Source organism: Neoarius graeffei, chromosome 14 (assembly GCF_027579695.1).
Source record: "Neoarius graeffei isolate fNeoGra1 chromosome 14, fNeoGra1.pri, whole genome shotgun sequence".
Lineage (NCBI taxonomy): Eukaryota > Metazoa > Chordata > Actinopteri > Siluriformes > Ariidae > Neoarius > Neoarius graeffei.
In genome coordinates this window covers 39,391,463-39,404,073 of record NC_083582.1, presented here as the reverse complement: position 1 = coordinate 39,404,073, position 12,611 = coordinate 39,391,463, and positions in this window count along the sequence as shown.

Genomic DNA, 12,611 nt, shown 5'->3' with positions numbered 1-12,611 from the left:
TTGTAGGTGGAAACGCTTTATTGATAAGAGAGTTCAGAGGAAAATGGCCAGATTGGTTCGAGTTGCCAGGAAGGACATACAGTTAGGTCCATAAATATTTGGACAGAGGCAACATTTTTCTAATTTTGGTTCTGTACATTACCACAATGAATTGTGAACAAAACAATTCAGATGCGGGCGGCACGGTGGTGTAGTGGTTAGCGCTGTCGCCTCACAGCAAGAAGGTCCTGGGTTCGAGCCCCATGGCCGGCGAGGGCCTTTCTGTGCGGAGTTTGCATGTTCTCCCCGTGTCCGCGTGGGTTTCCTCCGGGTGCTCCGGTTTCCCCCACAGTCCAAAGACATGCAGGTTAGGTTAACTGGTGACTCTAAATTGACTGTAGGTGTGAATGTGAGTGTGAATGGTTGTCTGTGTCTATGTGTTAGCCCTGTGATGACCTGGTGACTTGTTCAGGGTGTACCCTGCCTTTCACCCGTAGTCCAGCTTGCCTGCGACCCTGTAGAAGGATAAAGCGGCTAGAGATAATGAGATGAGACAATTCAGATGCAGTTGAAGTTCAGACTTTCAGCTTTAATTCAGTGGGTTGAACAAAATGATTGCATACAAATGTGAGGAACTAAAGCATTTTTTAAACACAATCCCTTCATTTCAGGGGCTCAAAAGTAATTGGATAAATTAAATAATTGTAAATAAAATGTTCATTTCTGGGCGGCACGGTGGTATAGTGGTTAGCGCTGTCGCCTCACAGCAAGAAGGTCCGGGTTCGAGCCCCGTGGCCGGCGAGGGCCTTTCTGTGCGGAGTTTGCATGTTCTCCCCGTGTCCGCGTGGGTTTCCTCCGGGTGCTCCGGTTCCCCCACAGTCCAAAGACATGCAGGTTAGGTTAACTGGTGACTCTAAATTGACCGTAGGTGTGAATGTGAGTGTGAATGGTTGTCTGTGTCTATGCGTCAGCCCTGTGATGACCTGGCGACTTGTCCAGGGTGTACCCCGCCTTTCGCCCGTAGTCAGCTGGGATAGGCTCCAGCTTGCCTGCGACCCTGTAGAAGGATAAAGCGGCTAGAGATAATGAGATAATGAGATGTTCATTTCTAATACTTGGTTGAAAACCCTTTGTTGGCAATGACTGCCTGAAGTCTTGAACTCATGGACATCACCAGACGCTGTGTTTCCTCCTTTTTAATGCTCTGCCAGGCCTTTACTGCAGCGGTTTCCAGTTGCTGTTTGTTTGTGGGCCTTTCTGTCTGAAGTTTAGTCTTTAACAAGTGAAATGCATGCTCAATTGGGTTGAGATCAGGTGACTGACTTGGCCATTCAAGAATATTCCACTTCTTTGCTTTTATAAACTCCTGGGTTGCTTTGGCTTTATGTTTTGGGTCATTGTCCATCTGTATTATGAAACACCGACCAATCAGTTTGGCTGGATGTGAGCACACAGTATGTCTCTGAATACCTCAGAATTCATCTGTCTGCTTCTGTCCTGTGTCACATCATCAATAAACACTAGTGACCCAGTGCCACTGGCAGCCATGCATGCCCAAGCCTCCGCTGCCTCCGCTGTGTTTTACAGATGATGTGGTATGCTTTGGATCATGAGCTGTACCACGCCTTCGCCATACTTTTTTCTTTCCATCATTCTGGTAGAGGTTGATCTTGGTTTCATCTGTCCAAAGAATATTCTTCCAGAACTGTGCTGGCTTTTTTAGATGTTTTTTAGCAAAGTCCAATCTAGCCTTTTTATTCTTGAGGCTTATGAGTGGCTCGCACTGTGCAGTGAACCCTCTGTATTTACTTTCATGCAGTCTTCTCTTTATGGTAGATTTGGATATTGATACGCCTACCTCCTGGAGAGTGTTGTTCACTTGGTTGGCTGTTGTGAAGGGTTTTCTCTTCACCATGGAAATTATTCTGTGATCATCCACTACTGTTGTCTTCTGTTGGTGTCCAGGTCTTTTTGCATTGATGAGTTCACCAGTGCTTTCTTTCTTTCTCAGGATGTACCAAACTGTAGATTTTGCCACTCCTAATATTGTAGCAATTTCTCGGATGGGTTTTTTTCTGTTTTTGCAGCTTAAGGATGGCTTGTTTCACCTGCATGGAGAGCTCCTTTGACCGCATGTTTTCTTCACAGCAAAATCTTCCAAATGCAAGCACCACACCTCAAATCAACTCCAGGCCTTTTATCTGCTTAATTGAGAATGACATAACAAAGGAATTGCCCACACCTGCCCATGAAATAGCCTTTGAGTCAATTGTCCAATTACTTTTGGTCCCTTTAAAAACAGGGTGGCACATGTTGAGGAGCTGAAACTCCTAAACCCTTCATCCAATTTTAATGTGGATACCCTCAAATGAAAGCTGAAAGTCTGGACTTTATGTCCATGTCCATTATATAACTATAACTTGAATATGTTTCAGTAAACAGGTAAAAAAACAAAATTTGTGTCAGTGTCCAAATATATATGGACCTAACTGTAGCAACTCATAACAACTCTTAACAACCACGGTGAGCAGAAAAGCATCTCAGTATGCAACAGCAGAAGACTACATTGGGTTCCACTCCTGTCAGCCAACAACAGGAATCTTAGAATCAAGAACAAATTCCTATTAAAGTGGCCAGTGAGTGTATGTCTGTAGCAGAGACATTTCCTAGCCAACAGTGTACTGAATAGCCACCATCAAAAAGGTAGTAGCCTATACTGGATAGAGTTTATCAAAACCTTACTCTTGGCAAACCTAGGCCAGGACACAGAATAGCTTTCCACCAATTTGGTATAAGGTACGTGTGCCATTAACCATGAAAACCTAACCTACATACCCAGGTCACTCTTTGGGCCTGCAGCTAAAGAAGCCCTGGAAAGATGAGCACAGGTTTCAGAATAAGAAACCAAAACATCTGAATGGACTGGACATGGCACAAATATTTTTTTTGAGGTTTGCCTGTTAAGGACAGACATTTCAATTCAGTGTCTCAATCTCTGACCCTCCAGCCTCTCTCTAGCACCCAGGGCATTCACAAGATGCATGCAGTTGGCAACATCACGTCTGGTGTGCTTCACCAGACACATGCTCCTTTCTTATACACATCACTGTGTTCAGTCTCACAATGAACTAGGGATATCTAATCCTTAATACCAAGGGAGACCACATGAATCACATAAATCTCCAGGAAAAAGGTTTAGAAGAACGCCTTCTTCCTTCCACAGAAAGTCCACGAGTGGGCTCACCGATGGAAAACCTAACTGACAGCATCTTATCTAGGGGGTTAGCGTTGGTCTAGAGGACATGTTGAGACAAACTGTCAGAGAGACCCTAGTTCACACTTCTGTTCTGCCTAGTAGTTGGGACACCCTCGAAACTCCCTTCCTGGATGGGCTTCCTGATGGGCTTACTATGAGCAGAGCAGCATGGTACCCCAGCAAAGTTTGGTCAGTTGAAATGGTGGAAAGGCTGATAACTGTCATAGTCCAAGAAATTATCTTGAACATTGTATGTTCTCATGTGGAAACTGTTCTAAAAACGGTGTGTGCGCCATGCTAATTGCTTATTGTGCCCAGTGTTAGCCCATTTTGCAGAGGCCACTGGAAAGCAGGATAGTTCCTATCTATGGTGGTAATGTATGTGGGGGTCATTTCAGTTCACAACAGTACAATAGATGAACTCACTGTGCCTATGAACCCTCATAGGCCTATAAGAACATTTCTGAAAAGAGCTAGGCGCCTCCAGCTGCCACATTCCCCCAAGATTTAGGCATGGGATCTCCCCTAACACCTTGAGTCCATTACAACACCTCATACAGGACCATAAAGGATGCAGGTGTGAAATGAATCTCACTTTTCATTCCTTTTTTCCTGGGATCACCTCAGTAAAAGGGTGGGAGCTGCATGGCTTGGTCATAAGCTTGCCCTGTATGCACTAATGACCAGATGGTTCTGGAATGGCCTTGTGGCCGAATCCAAGGGTCCTGCCTAAAGTTACAGTAGGTATCCAAAATATGTGAACCAGGCAATTTACCTCTCAGAATGTTCTCTACTGTGTACAGTATGGACTTCATGGTACTATTTGAACTGCACAGCTGTTTATCAACAGCTGTTTAATAACAGTTATTCATCTGCCATGATATCAAAGCATAAGGTGCTGCCCTGTCTATGCAGCAATTGGCCCACTGAGTGAGAGGTTATCACCACAGCCTACAAACAGGTCAGAAGTCCAATCCTACTCTGACATGCCATTCCACAAGGAGTATATTATCCTACTGAGAGGTGTGCCTCACCTCTCCAGGAGGTCTGTACTGAAGGACAGGACCTTCTCCAGATTCTCTAAGGTTAACGAAGTCTCTTCCATTGGTAGTGATCATATAATAGGAACCAAATGAACCATACAACCTCCTTGGCCTAATTGTAGGCATAAAACATGCCCAAAAGACTCAATATATCAGCATAATATATACAGTGAGAGTAAAAAGTATTTGATTCCTTGCTGATTTTGTTGGTTTGCCCACTAATAAAGACATGATCATTCTATACTTTTAATGGTAGATGTATTCTAACATGGAGAGACAGAATATCAAAATGAAAATCCAGAAAATAACTTCAAAGAATATATTTTAATTGATTTGTATTTCATTGAGGGAAATAAGTATTTGATCCCTCTAGCCAAAAGCACTTAATACTTGGTGGCAAAGCCTTTGTTTGCAAGCACAGCGGACAGACGTTTGTTGTAGTTAACCACAAGGTTAGCACACATATCAGGGGGAATTTTGGCCCACTCTTCTTTGCAGATCCTCTCTAAATCATTAAGGTTGGTGGGCTGTCGCTAGGCAACTCGGACCTTCAGCTCCCTCCATAGATTTTCGATTGGATTGAGGTCCGGAGACTGGCTGGGCCACTCCATGACCTTAATGTGGTTCTTCTTGAGCCACTCCTTTGTTGCCTTTGCTGTATGCTTCGGGTCGTTGTCATGTTGGAAGACCCAACCACGGCCCATTTTCAACTTCCTGGCAGAGAGGAGGAGGTTGTCCCTCAGGACTGCACAGTACATGGCTCCATCCATCTTCCCACTGATGCGGTGAAGTAGCCTTGTGCCCTTGGCAGAGAAACACCCCCAAAACATAATGCTTCCACCTCCATGCTTGACGGTGGGCACAGTGTTCCTGGGGTCATAGGCAGCATTTTTCTTCCTCCACACATGACGAGTAGAGTTTAGGCCAAATAGTTCAATTTTGGTCTCGTCTGACCACAGAACCTTCTCCCAATCACTTTGTACATCTTTGAGGTGATCATTGGCATACTTTAGGTGGGCCTCCACATGTGCCTTCTTAAGCAGGGGTACCTTTCGGGCACTGCAGGATTTTAATCCATTGCGGCGCAGTGTTGCCAATTGTTTTCCTGGTGACTGTGGTCCCAGCTGCCTTGAGGTCATTCACTAACTCCCGCTGTGTGGTTGCAGGCCAATTTCTCACAGTTCTCATGATCATTGCCACCCCATGAGGTGAAATCTTCTGTGGAGCACCAGACTGAGGTCTATTGATGGTCATGTTATACTTCTTAAATTTTCTCACAATTGCACCAATGGTTGTTACTTTAATACCCAGCATCTTGCTAATGTTTTTGTAGCCCATTCCAGATTTGTGCAGGTCAACAATCCTGTCTCTGAGGCCCTGAGAGAGTTCTTTGGTCTTACCCATGTTGGAGAGTTTGGAATCTGTCTGATTGTCTGATTCTGTGAACAGGTGTCTTTCATACAGGTGATTAGTTAGAACAGGTGTCTTCAATTCAGGTAACAAGTTGATTGGGCGTGTCTAACTGGTCTGTGAAAGCCAGAACTCCTAATGCATACTAGGGGATCAAATACTTATTTCCCTAAATGAAATACAAATCAATTAATATATATTTTTTAAAGTTATTTTCTGGATTTTCTTTTTGATATTCTGTCTCTCCATGTTAGAATACATCTACCATTAAAAGTAGAGAATGATCATGTCTTTATTAGTGGGCAAACCAACAAAATCAGCAAGGGATCAAATACTTTTTACTCTCACTGTAGGTCTTTTTAAGTCAGCCTTCAGCAGTGTAAATTCCCCTTACTGAGCTCAGGACCCAGTCAGTACAATCACAGAAAATGTTTATGCTGTCACCTCAGTGAAAGTTCACCAAACCAGTAACGTGCTAGATAGGTTGTAATCATTTTGCTTCAGGCTACACAGATTATCATGACGAAACTGTGTGGAAATTATATCCAATGTTATGTAAGCTAGTTTGACAGAAACCGAAATATTGCCATCCTACATGTAATAGCATAGCAAGCAACATAACAACAAAATCTGATAAACATATGTATTATAGTAGCTTATTTCATTACATGCATAATATTATACTCATAAGGAGAGGACATAGGTATGTACCTATGTCTTTTGTGCATTTCTCCACTGTTTTTATTTGTTGCATTAGTACTGTACAAAGTTAGAAGTGCACTATTTGATAGATTCCTCCGCTCCCCCTATTACAAGCTTCCGATGGGGACACCTGAGATCATAGGTCAACCTACCCTGCCCTCCTCCTCATCTCGTACTTCAGAGATCTTCACAGAAAGTATCCTGCCTAGCTAACAAACTAGGATCAGGGTGCCCACACTGACGAGGTTAACCAACCCACACAGTGACATTGTGTGGGTGCTTTGTGCCATCCCAGGCAAGATGCTGACCTGGGCGCCTGCCCATGTCTCCCATACCTAAATCTGCCACTGTTTATGCCCAAAATAATTTTTCAATATGACCACAGCAGAACAGTTTTTTGTTGTTGTTTAAAACAGTTTTCTGTTTAAAAAAATTACATTACTGAATGCACTTTCTCTCCTCCATAATAGAACACTGAGTTTTACTCCCAAATCCTTGATGAGGAATTTATGCATACATAAATCAAATCTAACATTTGCATTCAAAAATACACTTTCCAGTTCTGCTGAAATTGAAAATGTAAATGTGCTACCTTCAGGGGTGTCAGAAGCATTTTTAATGTGTGTGTGTGGGGGGGGGGGGGGGGGGGGGGGGGGGCACTGGCGGGGGGTCTGGGGGTCCTCCCCCAGAAAATTTGCAATTAATTAGATGCCATTTCCTGCATTCTGGTGTATTTTTAACAGGTTGTTAAACACCTAATTTTACCTACAAAAGTCATTTAATCCAATGACTATTTTAGAGACTCAACAATAAGTCCTCATTCAACTAGCCCATATATTCATCAGCCTGTTTTTAAACCCACTGCTATGCCTAAGATAATGAGATGAATGTGACACAATTTATCACCAACAATGACTTTATGGGTGCATTTTACATTTTATTTTGTGTTTCCTTTTTTTATTTCGTTTTAGATGTAACACAACATGCCACTGTGCCAAGCAATAGCGACACTCAACTGTATGTTTAAAAATAAGAATATTCATAATTTCACACAGGGCAGCATGGTGGTGTAGTGGTTAGCGCTGTCGCCTCACAGCAAGAAGGTCCTGGGTTCGAGCCCCGGGGCCGGCGAGGGCCTTTCTGTGTGGAGTTTGCATGTTCTCCCCGTGTCCGTGTGGGTTTCCTCCGGGTGCTCCGGTTTCCCCCACAGTCCAAAGACATGCAGGTTAGGTTAACTGGTGACTCTAAATTGACCATAGGTGTGAATGGTTGTCTGTGTCTATGTGTCAGCCCTGTGATGACCTGGCGACTTGTCCAGGGTGTACCCCGCCTTTCGCCCGTAGTCAGCTGGGATAGGCTCCAGCTTGCCTGCGACCCTGTAGAAGGATAAAGCGGCTAGAGATAATGAGATGAGATGAGATAATTTCACACAATGAACAGGCATGACATGGCATCATGCAAACTTCATAACACAAAATCACACAACGGTGACACATAAAAAATAACAACTTCACACAATGAACAGGTGCAATTTTGTTCACCACCAACAGTAACTTTAGTGGGTGCATTTTACTTTTTTTTCCGATTTAGTGATACTCATAACAAAAATGACATGGCATCATGCAGTCTTCATAACACAAAATGACACATAAAAGAGAACTTCACACAACGAACAAGTGCGGTTTTGTCAACCTACATGCAATGGTGGTACTACAGTAACATTTACAGATTAGTATAACAAATAGACTTATAGATATAACTCCTTCTTACATTGGTGCCACCACAATTTCTACCACTTCATAACTTTTATCCCCCTTTCCTTCACAATCCACCTGGAATAACATCCATCTGTCTCCATTGCTTTCCTTTCTACTATTCCTTCCCCGTACACTGATTTCCCATCTTACTTTCCAGAAAACTGGCAAAGACCAGACGAAACAAAGTTCTTCAGATCACAACAGGGAATCAATAAATATCATCATAGCAGACTTGACCTCATTCTTGGCATTACAGTAAGGCAGGCCTACTGGGTTTGAGTTAAATGATAGCTAACATTAAGCTAGCTGATACATCTCCTAACATTGACTAGCCAGCTAACTGCACTAACATTTCCATTGGGACAAAAAACCCTGTCCTGTGTGGAAATTTTGACTGACTTTCCGCTTCTTTGTAAAGAATGTCCTTATGTCCATTGTGTCTGGGGAGGAGCAAATACTGCAAACAATTCATTATCAACCAAGAATACCCCTTTAGGCTAAGCTTATTTCATTGTTTAGTTGAACATTAATTTAACGTGTCCTAGGGTTAATTTTGAGGGCAGATAACAAAAGAATAAGGTTTTAGCAAAAGCTAGACATTGTGAGGTTGCAATGGGGATGACGTCACCTCCTCCACTTTCCAGCAGCTGCACCAACATTTCTGTGCTCGCGCTGAGATTCGCTTCACTCGCGCGCGGTGAGCTGTTGTAGGGAACGCCCGGAAAACCCGGAGTGGATTTTCAGTGCTCTGTGTTTTCTCTTATCGATCAAGTGGAATGGATTCTTTCACGAAGCAATAGAAACGGCGCTGGGTGAACTCATATTTTATGTTAAATGTGGGCGGGTCCAAACGAAGAATCATGAAATGTGAAGGGGACACGCCCCCGCCACATTCAATGGTGGCGACGCCCATGGCTACCTTATTATGAGATTGTACCAAACAAAACTTCGTTCCATTCTACTTTTATTCCGTTCCCTGACGCTATGGTTTACACAGATCATTGATAAATAAAACTAATATTAAATGGACGGTATAATTGCCAGTTTGACTCCATGTGGTAGGACTGTTGTAGTGTGGAGTGGTAAATTAATTCCAGAACACAAACACGTTCTTTCATTTGGGAGAGTGGGGTCTGTTGTCTCATCTCATTATCTCTAGCCGCTTTATCCTGTTCTACAGGGTCACAGGCAAGCTGGAGCCTATCCCAGCTGACTACGGGCAAAAGGCGGGCTACACCCTGGACAAGTCGCCAGGTCATCACAGGGCTGACACATAGACACAGACAACCATTCACACTCACATTCACACCTACGGTCAATTTAGAGTCACCAGTTAACCTAACCTGCATGTCTTTGGACTATGGGGGAAACCGGAGCACCCGGAGGAAACCCACGCAGACACGAGGAGAACATGCAAACTCCACACAGAAAGGCCCTCGCCGGCCACGGGGCTCGAACCCAGACCTTCTTGCTGTGAGGCGACAGCGCTAACCACTACACCACCGTGCCGCCCTTTTTTTAATCTCATCTCATCTCATCTCATTATCTCTAGCCGCTTTATCCTGTTCCACAGGGTCGCAGGCAAGCTGGAGCCTATCCCAGCTGACTATGGGCGAAAGGCGAGCTACACCCTGGACAAGTCGCCAGGTCATCACAGGGCTGACACATAGACACAGACAACCATTCACACTCACATTCACACCTACGGTCAATTTAGAGTCACCAGTTAACCTAACCTGCATGTCTTTGGACTGTGGGGGAAACCGGAGCACCTGGAGGAAACCCACGCAGACACGGGGAGAACATGCAAACTCCGCACAGAAAGGCCCTCGCTGGCCACGGGGCTCGAACCCAGACCTTCTTGCTGTGAGGCGACAGTGCTAACCACTACACCACCGTGCCGCCCTTTTGTCAATCTTATGAGTAAAATATTCTAAAGCTGCTATTTTTAACACAGTTACATTTGTCTGATAACTTATCTCATCTCATTATCTCTAGCCGCTTTATCCTGTTCTACAGGGTCGCAGGCAAGCTGGAGTCTATCCCAGCTGACTATGGGCGAAAGGCGGGGTACACCCTGGACAAGTCGCCAGGTCATCACAGGGCTGACACATAGACACATTGTCTGATAACTATTCATACTAAACAAATACTATTTAATGTTAACAAATAATATATTAAATTAAATCAGGACTAAAGTAAATAAAAATAAAAATTGTAAAAATGTTGTAACATGGTGTGGGGTCAGTTATTGCATCTCAATTCACTAAGTCTGGAAGATGTACACAATGTGTCCAAAAGTATGTGGACACCTGAATATCACACCCATATGTGAGCTTTCTTCAAACATCTGCCACAATGTTGGAAGCACACAAATGTCTAGAATCTCTTTGTATGCTGTAGCATTATGATTTCCATTCACTGGAACCAAGGAGCCCAAACCTGTACCAGCATGACAATACCCCTGTGCATAAAGTGAGGTTTATAATGGCATACAGTAGTATGTCAAAGCTAGGCTCCAGCTTACCTGCGACCCTGTAGAGCAGGATACGTGGCTATAGATAATGGATGGATGGATGGATGGATGGATAGTATGTCAAGGCTGGAGTGCATGAACCTGAGTGGCCTGCACAGTGCCCTGACCTCAATCCCATTCTCTACACTTTAGAGATGAATTGGATCGCAAACTGTGAGCAGGGCTTTCTTGCCTGACATCAGTGCCTGACCTCACTAATGCGCTTGAGGATGAATGAACACAAATCCCAACAGCCACATTACAAAAAAACTTGTGGAAGCCCTGAAAAGCAAAGGAGATCGATTCCATGTTAATGGCCATGGCTTTGAAGAAAATGGGTGTGATGTGTGATCAAGCGTTACATACATTTGGCCATATAGTGTATTTTCAGAAATTAAATTTTATGTAGTTGTACAATGTACATGCAGCAGATGAAGCTCCTTTTCATTTTAAGTGGGTGTGTAAATGTTGGGCATGATGTATAAAAATTAATCACACAAATCACATTCATCCATATTCTATGATTTTCCAGGATGGAAACCATTTTTAAGTAAGTGCAATTTATTTTTGTACTCTGTTATAACTGATGCACATTGGCAACCATCTTGAAATCTGATATACAGTGGTGCTTGAAAGTTTGTGAACCCTTTGGAATTTTCTATATTTCTGTAGAAATATGACCTAAAACATCAGCAGATTTTCACACAAGTCCTAAAAGTAGATGAAGAGAACCCAGTTAAACAGATGAGACAAAAATATTATACTCGGTCATTTATTTACTGAGGAAAATGATCCAATATTACATATCTGTGAGTGGCAAAAGTATGTGAAACTTTGCTTTCAGTATCTGGTGTGACCCCCTTGTGCAGCAATAACTGCAACTAAACATTTCCGGTAACTGTTGATCAGTCCTGCACACCGGCTTGGAGGAATTTTAGCCCATTCCTCTGCACAGAACAGCTTCAACTCTGGGATGTTAAAGAAGAAAGCACAACTTTATTCATCACACACTTGTGAAATTTCCTCTCTGCATTTAACCCATCTGAAGCAGTGAACACACACATGAGCAGTGAGCACACACACACACACACACACAAAGCAGTGGGCAGCCCGGGGAGCAGTTGGGAGTTAGGTGCCTCACTCAAGGGCACCTCAGCCCAAGGCCATCCCATATTAACCTAACCGCATGTCTTTGGGGGAAACCGGAGCACCCAGAGGAAACCCATGCAGATACAGGGAAAACATGCAAACTCCACACAGAAAGGCCCTTGCCGGCCACTGGGTTCAAACCCAGAACCTTCTTGCTGTGAGGCAACCATACTAACTGCTCGCTTCAGGTCCTTCCAAAACGTTTCGATTGGATTAAGGTCAAGACTTTGACTTGGCCTTTCCAAAACATTAATATGTGCTGTGAAGATCAGACTTTGGTAGATCCCTATTCTTTAAATAAAACAGGGTGCCCACTCACACCTGATTGTCATTCCATTGTTTGAAAACACTTGACTGTAATTTCACCTTCAAATTAACTGCTAATCCTAGAGGTTCACATACTTTTGCCACTCACAGATATGTAATATTGGATCATTTTCCTCAATAAATAAATTACCAAGTATAATTTTTTTGTCTCATTTGTTTAACTGGGGGACGGCATGGTGGTGTAGTGGTTAGCGCTGTCGCCTCACAGCAAGAAGGTCCGGGTTTGAGCCCCGTGGCCGACACGTGCATTGGTGTGGGCTACCGACTTTCTCTTATGCACGCTCTGAACAGTGCGTGCAACAAACTGACTCTCACGCACACTCTGGACAGCACGTGCCTCTAATTACTGACACTTGCCTTGGATTAAAACGCAATCAGCATGCTCATATAAGAACGGTGAGGACTCATTCACTTTGCAAAGCATTGTGTTGTGAGTCACACATTACCGAGCCTTGTTGTTGTGCTGTTCTCAC